Consider the following 9317-nt stretch of genomic DNA (forward strand, 5'->3'; position numbering starts at 1 on the left):
TTACATTTGGAAATTGGAGGAAATAAACAGCTTTTGATGGTTTGTACTTAGGCTGATCAATTTTATTTCAAGTTTATGTCTCCATACAGGGTGATGAAGACAAAAATTTGAAAATTTGATCTTAAAAATTGAAAGCACTAAGTTAAATACAGTCCTACTCGATTATCGATTTGCTTTAAAATCAAAACGAAAAGTTCCTGATTCGATTATCTGAAGTGAAATAGTAGCGAGGATTTTGGGTAATCGAGTACGAGTCGTGTTAAAAAAACATCTTTTCATTGTTATACATAAACTATTGATAAAAAACAGTACAGTTTTCATCAAATGATTCAATTTCAACTATTTTTTTAATAAAATGGAGCTGCTCCACACCTCTCCAAGGCGTGGCATTTTTTCTATATAAAATATCAACTTTAGCATGAAGCGAGGTTTTCCACCAGGGGTTTAACACTTTTTTCTCAATTCTGAGGCAGATTCTGATTCAGCGGGCAACATTACATAGAAAAAATTATACACCTGAATAATTTTCGAAATGATGAAAAAAAATCTGTAATAACCACATTTCAATTGGAAGTATGGGCTTTCAGATATAAGCTTAATCACATTGATCGTACCTGAAAACAGATTTTTTTTACTGTAGTTCTGCCGTTCTACGCGTAATTGTCCCATGTCATTTTTGGTCGATTCTGACTTTTTGACATTTTTAAGTTTAGTTGGATGTATACTTTAAGAAAAATCCATAAAATCTAGTATTTTGTTTGGAAACTCTTCAAAAACAACACCAAGTCTGTTTGTCCCATCGTTGAACTTCTACGCATAATTGTCCCACCAAGTATTTTCTTTCGCGAAATCATTAGTTTTACGAAGGATTGTGTCTTATTCACCTGTTGTTTATTAAGAGGATTACTAATAAGAGTGATACTGCTAACTGGGATGATAAGGGACTTATAGAGCTAATAGGAACCCACGGGACAATTATGCGTAGAAACAAAAAAAAAACGGTCGAAAAATTTCAATCGCTTTTTTCTCAGTTGTACTTTTTTGAACATGGGACAATTATGCGTAGAACGGCTGTTCAGTGGATGGTAGTAACTTGGATAGTGAATTAGCTTATATCATCAGAAAAAATGAGTTATTTTGAAAAGTGTTCAAAGACTTAGGCTTCATCCATAAAGTACGTCACGCTAAAATCAGCCAAAATTTACCCCCCCTCCCCCTCTTTGTCACGCTTTCCCTTTACTTATAACACGCAATGTCACACTTTCTCAGACCTCCCCTCCCCCCCTAGAGTGTGACATACTTTATGGATGACGCCTTATGGGAAATTGGACGAGCATTCCGGTAAAAATATTTTCGAGGCTGGACATCAAGTCTGTCATATAGAAATTGCCAAAAACCGTAAAAAACAATTATTTTAGCATTTTTATTTTAAAAACTAACCTAATCCACCTATGTGGTTGATGCCTTCCTCACTTTATACCAACAATGGGTAATATTGGTTTGGACACATATTTCAGCTATGTTTTTAGGTCCAGAAAAATAAGTACACAGATATAACTTAAGTTGTCATCGAGACAGGGTTGCCAGATTTTCAATTATGTGGACTCGTTGGAAAGGTCTCTTGATTATCTAACCAACGATGTGTCTGATGATGGTTCCGGACATCGTTTACATACATTTAAGTGAGATCCGGCTTCAAAAAAGTACATAAATAACACCTAAGTGGTCATAACTCGAGACAGGGTTGCCAGATCTTCGATGTTGTGGACTCGTTGGAAAGGTATCTTGATTACCTAACCAACGATGGGTCAGATGATGGATTCGGGCATCGTTTACATGCATTTAAGTGAGATCCGGCTTCAAAAAAGTACATAAATATCACTTAAGTGGTCATAACTCGAGATAGGGTTGCCAGATCTTCGATGTTGTGGACTCGTTGGAAAGGTTTCTTGATTACCTAACCAACGATGGGTCTGATGATGGTTCCGGTCATCGTTTACATACATTTAAGTGAGATCCGGCTTCAAAAAAGTACATAAATATCACTTAAGTGGTCATAACTCGAGACAGGGTTGCCAGATCTTCAATGTTGTGGACTCGTTGGAAAGGTCTCTTGATATCCTAACCAACGATGGGTCGGATGGTGGATCCGGACATCGTTTACATGCATTTAAGTGAGATCCGGCTTCAAAAAAGTACATAAATATCACTTAAGTGGTCATAACTCGAGACAGGGTTGCCAGATCTTCGATGTTGTGGACTCGTTGGAAAGTTATCTTGATTACCTAACCAACGATGGGTCGGATGATGGATTCGGGCATCGTTTACATGCATTTAAGTGAGATCCGGCTTCAAAAAAGTACATAAATATCACTTAAGTGGTCATAACTCGAGACAGGGTTGACAGATCTTCGATGTTGTGGACTCGTTGGAAAGGTATCTTGATTACCTAACCAACGATGGGTCTGATGATGGTTCCGGACATCGTTTACATACATTTAAGTGAGATCCGGCTTCAAAAAAGTACATAAATATCACTTAAGTGGTCATAACTCGAGACAGGGTTGCCAGATCTTCAATGTTGTGGACTCGTTGGAAAGGTCTCTTGATTATCTAATCAACGATGGGTCGGATGATGGATCCGGACATCGTTTACATGCATTTAAGTGAGATCCGGCTTCAAAAAAGTACATAAATATCACTTAAGTGGTCATAACTCGAGACAGGGTTGCCAGATCTTCGATGTTGTGGACTCGTTGGAAAGGTATCTTGATTACCTAACCAACGATGGGTCTGATGATGGTTCCGGACATCGTTTACATACATTTAAGTGAGATCCGGCTTCAAAAAAGTACATAAATATCACTTAAGTGGTCATAACTCGAGACAGGGTTGCCAGATCTTCAATGTTGTGGACTCGTTGGAAAGGTCTCTTGATTATCTAATCAACGATGGGTCGGATGATGGATCCGGACATCGTTTACATGCATTTAAGTGAGACCCGGCTTCAAAAAAGTACATAAATATCACTTAAGTGGTCATAACTCGAGATAGGGTTGCCAGATCTTCGATGTTGTGGACTCGTTGGAAAGGTATCTTGATTACCTAACCAACGATGGATCTGATGATGGTTCCGGACATCGTTTACATACATTTAAGTGAGATCCGGCTTCAAAAAAGTACATAAATATCACTTAAGTGGTCATAACTCGAGACAGGGTTGCCAGATCTTCGATGTTGTGGACTCGTTGGAAAGGTATCTTGATTACCTAACCAACGATGGGTCTGATGATGGTTCCGGACATCGTTTACATACATTTAAGTGAGATCCGGCTTCAAAAAAGTACATAAATATCACTTAAGTGGTCATAACTCGAGACAGGGTTGCCAGATCTTCAATATTGTGGACTCGTTGGAAAGGTCTCTTGATATCCTAACCAACGATGGGTCGGATGATGGATCCGGACATCGTTTACATGCATTTAAGTGAGATCCGGCTTCAAAAAAGTACATAAATATCTCTTAAGTGGTCATAACTCGAGACAGGGTTGCCAGATCTTCAATATTGTGAACTCGTTGGAAAAGTCTCTTGATTATCTAACCAACGATGGGTCGGATGATGGATCCGGACATCGTTTACATGCATTTAAGTGAGATCCGGCTTCAAAAAAGTACATAAATATCACTTAAGTGGTCATAACTCGAGACAGGGTTGCCAGATCTTCGATGTTGTGGACTCGTTGGAAAGTTATCTTGATTACCTAACCAACGATGGGTCGGATGATGGATTCGGGCATCGTTTACATGCATTTAAGTGAGATCCGGCTTCAAAAAAGTACATAAATATCACTTAAGTGGTCATAACTCGAGACAGGGTTGCCAGATCTTCGATGTTGTGGACTCGTTGGAAAGGTCTCTTGATTACCTAACCAACGATGGGTCTGATGATGGTTCCGGACATCGTTTACATACATTTAAGTGAGATCCGGCTTCAAAAAAGTACATAAATATCACTTAAGTGGTCATAACTCGAGACAGGGTTGCCAGATCTTCGATGTTGTGGACTCGTTGGAAAGGTATCTTGATTACCTAACCAACGATGGGTCGGATGATGGTTCCGGACATCGTTTACATACATTTAAGTGAGATCCGGCTTCAAAAAAGTACATAAATATCACTTAAGTGGTCATAACTCGAGACAGGGTTGCCAGATCTTCGATGTTGTGGACTCGTTGGAAAGGTATCTTGATTACCTAACCAACGATGGGTCTGATGATGGTTCCGGACATCGTTTACATACATTTAAGTGAGATCCGGCTTCAAAAAAGTACATAAATATCACTTAAGTGGTCATAACTCGAGACAGGGTTGCCAGATCTTCGATGTTGTGGACTCGTTGGAAAGGTATCTTGATTACCTAACCAACGATGGGTCTGATGATGGTTCCGGACATCGTTTACATGCATTTAAGTGAGATCCGGCTTCAAAAAAGTACATAAATAACACTTAAGTGGTCATAACTCGAGACAGGGTTGCCAGATCTTCAATATTGTGGACTCGTTGGAAAGGTCTCTTGATATCCTAACCAACGATGGGTCGGATGATGGATCCGGACATCGTTTACATGCATTTAAGTGAGATCCGGCTTCAAAAAAGTACATAAATATCACTTAAGTGGTCATAACTCGAGACAGGGTTGCCAGATCTTCAATATTGTGGACTCGTTGGAAAAGTCTCTTGATTATCTAACCAACGATGGGTCGGATGATGGATCCGGACATCGTTTACATACATTTAAGTGAGATCCGGCTTCAAAAAAGTACATAAATATCACTTAAGTGGTCATAACTCGAGACAGGGTTGCCAGATCTTCGATGTTGTGGACTCGTTGGAAAGGTATCTTGATTACCTAACCAACGATGGGTCGGATGATGGTTCCGGACATCGTTTACATGCATATAATTGAGATCCGGATATATGTGAAAACACATTTTTATACATAACTTTTGAACTACTTATCGAAACTTCAAACAATTCAATAGCGATGTATGGGACCCTAAACCAAGTCGAATGCAACTGGTTCGATCAAAATCGGTTCAGCCAGTGCTGAGAAAACTCAGTGAGAATTTTGGTCACATACATACATACACACACACATACACACACACATACACACACACATACACACACACAGACATTTGTTCAGTTTTCGATTCTGAGTCGATATCTATGTATGAAGGTGGGTCTTCGAGCTTTTAACAAAAAGTTCATTTTTAGAGCAGGATTATAGCCTTACCTCAGTGAGGAAGGCAAAACCGCTGTAACTTCACAATGATTGGACTTAAGACAGTGGTCAATATGAAGGCATTTATGCAAAATTGTCTGGAGAATCGATTCCCGTGTTCGGTTTTTGAGAATTTTAACGTTTATACCACTTTTCAAAAAAAAAAAAAAAACATTTTCAGTAAATGATTTTTGTTTTTTTTTAGGAGAGTTGCTCCATCCTACATTTTTCTTGAGCTTTTTTGTAACATTTTCACAAAAATGTTGAACTGAAAAAAATCGTTGCTCACCTTCAAATTACACTTTCAAAGTTAAAAATAAAAAAATCTCATAAAAGTGGCGTGTTTTTTTTTCTTTCAGTGTATATTTTCTACACTTTTGTCTCTGACCACTTTTTGATACGATGCAACGGCTGCAATATAGAGCGATAGTTAAATTACGAAATGCAAAAATATTTAAAACACTCGCGCCCTCCTCAATTGTCATTATCGAGTAAAACTCCATTTACACAAAAATGGCTTCCCGAGCAGACGACAATAACTTTGGAATAACATTTTTTCATATTTAAAAATACTAGGCCAATAACAATTTATGTTATTTATAACAAGATTTGTTATTCGTCGTTATGATTTTTTTGTTATTGGGTTGTTATTGTTATAACAGACTAATAACACTTTTAGTTATTCTTCGAACAGATCTTTGTTATTATTTTTTGTTATTTTAACAACTAATCCGATCATCCCAATAACATTTGGAGTTATTCTTCCATAACAAAAAATGTTATTCCCAAGTTGTTTTGGCTTTCAATTAATATCAGACCAATAACAAATTTTGTTATGATAACATTAACTGTTATTAAACTCTTATGCAAAAAATGATTTTTCAAGAAGAATCCATAACATTTTCTGTTATTTTAACATTATTTGTTATTGAAATGGCATGAATTTAGTTATTACCGTCTGATCGGGTTACCTAAGCGTAGGATAATATGTCTACAAAGTTTCATTGAAATCAGAGAGGGTCCGGTACAAGCGATTCCCTATTTGACATGGAATTGCTCTGGTGTAGTTTTCGAGAAATAGAGCTTTTAAGATGATACAATCGATTTTCTTAAAGAATGCCATAACAATCTAAGCAATTTCAGCATTTCAAGGAATATTTGCTTCATATGACTATCAAGAATCGCTGGGCCAAGTATCAGAAGGTTTGCTGATGTAGGTTTTGAGGTTTAAGATGCTATTTCCGATTATTTCATGCGTTATGGTGTAAGGAATCGATATACACCAATATCTCGGATTGCATATTTTTTTCATAATAACGGTATTTTGAGAACCGTGCAGCAGGATCGGTCGATTTGAAGAAGTAAAACAATGCCGATGTGCTACCTGCAAAGCCAGGCAGTTTGAGCATGGACGCTCAAAATTCGTCTGGAAATCAGTTCGTTTTGTGAAAGTTTGTTTGTCAAATCTGGTGCTTTACGGGTTTCTATTCGCTTGTGTGCTGATGAACTGAAAATTCTGCTACCTATCACAAATGATTACAACTACGTTCGGGATTTCCTGAACAACACAAAGATTGAATACTTGTAACATGGTCACTCTATTCGTTTAGTTGTTTTTCATTTAGCTATAATAATTTAATATAAACAAGTCCAACTGAATCTAGGGTTTGTGTCGAAGCTAGCACATGGCAAGCTTTAGTAGAACAGTGTTACACCTCACTTCCTCACACCCCCGCCAATCCGTCCGATAAGCCAAACAGTCCTGGAGAAAGCACAACTTACACCACCACGTATGGGAAGACTTGCTGGGTTAAACCTGCTGAGAGGAACTTGCACGATCAAGCCCTCTCGGAAAGCCTGGAATGACTTAGAACAGGAAAGCCAAATGACAAATATGTAAGAGGGAACGAGATGCCTTCAGTAATATTCTCAAAATCTGTTCGGGTAAATTCGTAAATCGAAACTACAAAATTTCTCACGAAATTACGTACTTCCGTTCAACCTTTCCCCTAATGACGCTTTCTGAGGAAAGTTACAATTTATCGGCTCCCCTCCCACTAACATTTACACACAAGATCCTCTGTAATTATTAAGTCAAATGTAATTACAAAAGCCGACTCGGTCCTAACCAGGTCCCAGTACCGAAAAGGACCTAATAAAAATAATTTTATGAAAAAAAAGTTACAATTTCTACTCGTCCACTTGGTCCTGAGTCGCGGAAGAGGCAGCAGCGCCGATCCAGTAGTCTAGCCCCCCGGTGTGTTTAGTGACGGTAACTCGAGTGAAACGAGTGATCTGTAGATTTGTGTAGTTAATCTTTGTTCTTTCCTGTAGTGTCCAACCTTAGCTTAGCTAGTAGTTTGTGCGGTCCGATTCTGTGTGCGAAGAGGAATTAAAAGGTAAAGTACCTAGTGTGTGTGTTGATGTGTGATGTGTGTTAATCGTCGCCAAACAGCCGACTACGGCGTTTCTAGAGTCGGAACCAACCGCCTCCTACCAGCTCGTGCTCGCCACACCGCCACCAAAAGCCTTAGCCGCCCTGCTGACCCCGCGGTCTCAGCGATCGAGCCCCGGAAGTCCCACTGGGATCCGGAAGGGAGACCACACGCTACACGTGGCTCCAGGGAGAGCCATCCATCGCGCCAGCCGTTCCTGTCCAGCCGCTGGTCCAGATTCGCCGAAGGAGTTCACCAGACCGTAGACGTCTGGTCCACGTGGTCAAGCGCCGTCCAGGTTCCCGAAGGAGGCGACCCGTCCACCAGGCCGGCCAGCCGGCCAAGCCCGATTTCAACCAGGCCGCCCCTTTATAATCGCGCGCCTTTCATCTGCTCCAGAAGAATATCGCACCGCGCGTGCACTAGCGACGCGTAAGCCAATCAACGAAACCGGTCCGTGAGTACTCTCCTATTACGTAAAAACCGCATGCGTACGCACTCGTAGACGTCGTCCGAGTTGCCAAAAACACACACACACATTTGCTAAGGCTCGTTGCCCTTTCCCGAGCCTAGTTCCGTTGGTCACCTTTACACCTGTGACCTCCGGGCTAACGTAACTAACCAGGCAAGTCGGTCCTCTACGGAGGTGGCGCATAAACCGTTTGCTAATTAACAAACCCTTGGGACGGTTATCGGACGGATTCCTTCGTGGCTACGATTTGCGTACCACATACTACAGCCATGAGGATCCAGGTAAACGCCCCATGAAACAGGTCCTCCGAAGCCTGTACGACATGGATGCGTGTGCTGAAAGAAGAGCTAAAAACTCTTGAGTTGAACGTGATCGAAGTCTTCAAGATGACGAGGCACAACAAGGACATCAAGTATCGTGATCAACTGTACCTGGTTCATCTCGAGAAAGGATCGACAACGCCGTCTGAGCTGAATACAGTTCGAAGTTTACTCTGTCTTAATAAAATGTAATTATTATAAGAATGTTTAATAAAGATATATTTGATTGAAAAAAAAATAATGATGATCAATATTTATTGAAATACTGGACTGAACGAATTATTCTCACTAAATAACGGGGAAACAATCAGCGTGCTTCCAAGGCAACGAACTGTGGCTGTGGGAAGTTTTTATTCAGGAAAGAAGCTTTCAGCACTGCAGTCGATTTACACGCCAACGAAATGCATAATATAAATCTTGGTATACTTTAATAACACTTGAAACTTTAAAAGTTTGTCGCTGCACCGTTTCGTCACAACAAAAAATGTGACTCACACTTGAATCATTCAAGTCCTCCACAGAAATAGAGCACAATTTGCAAACTTCCTGCTACTTCCGTCCTTGCGTTAAAGCACGGCGGTTCTCCAAAAAGCCTTCCCACAAGCTGTGCCACTGGCCGAAGAGTGAAACTCCTTGGAGCCAGACGAATAGCGTCCCCATCAATCATTTTTCTCCGCCAGCGCAGGACGCCGAACAGCGCGACGTGAAAAGTGAAAAACCTTCGCGGAAAACCACCATCACCACACGCGAGACGTAATGCACAGTGTTAAAATGGGGCGTCACGTTCACGGGTGGATGGAATTGGG

At 40.3% G+C, this 9317-nt stretch overlaps 1 long non-coding RNA gene across 1 annotated transcript; it reads left to right on the forward strand.

Annotated features, from left to right (window-relative positions):
- Positions 1-7478: 7478 nt before the first annotated feature.
- On the forward strand, positions 7479-7960 carry LOC119765568. The gene is made up of 3 exons (XR_005276822.1): positions 7479-7556; positions 7619-7683; positions 7759-7960. It is a non-coding gene; the product is annotated as an uncharacterized LOC119765568 (long non-coding RNA).
- Positions 7961-9317: the final 1357 nt, after the last annotated feature.

The sequence above is a fragment of the Culex quinquefasciatus genome, chromosome 1, assembly GCF_015732765.1.
Source record: "Culex quinquefasciatus strain JHB chromosome 1, VPISU_Cqui_1.0_pri_paternal, whole genome shotgun sequence".
In the NCBI taxonomy this organism is placed as follows: domain Eukaryota; kingdom Metazoa; phylum Arthropoda; class Insecta; order Diptera; family Culicidae; genus Culex; species Culex quinquefasciatus.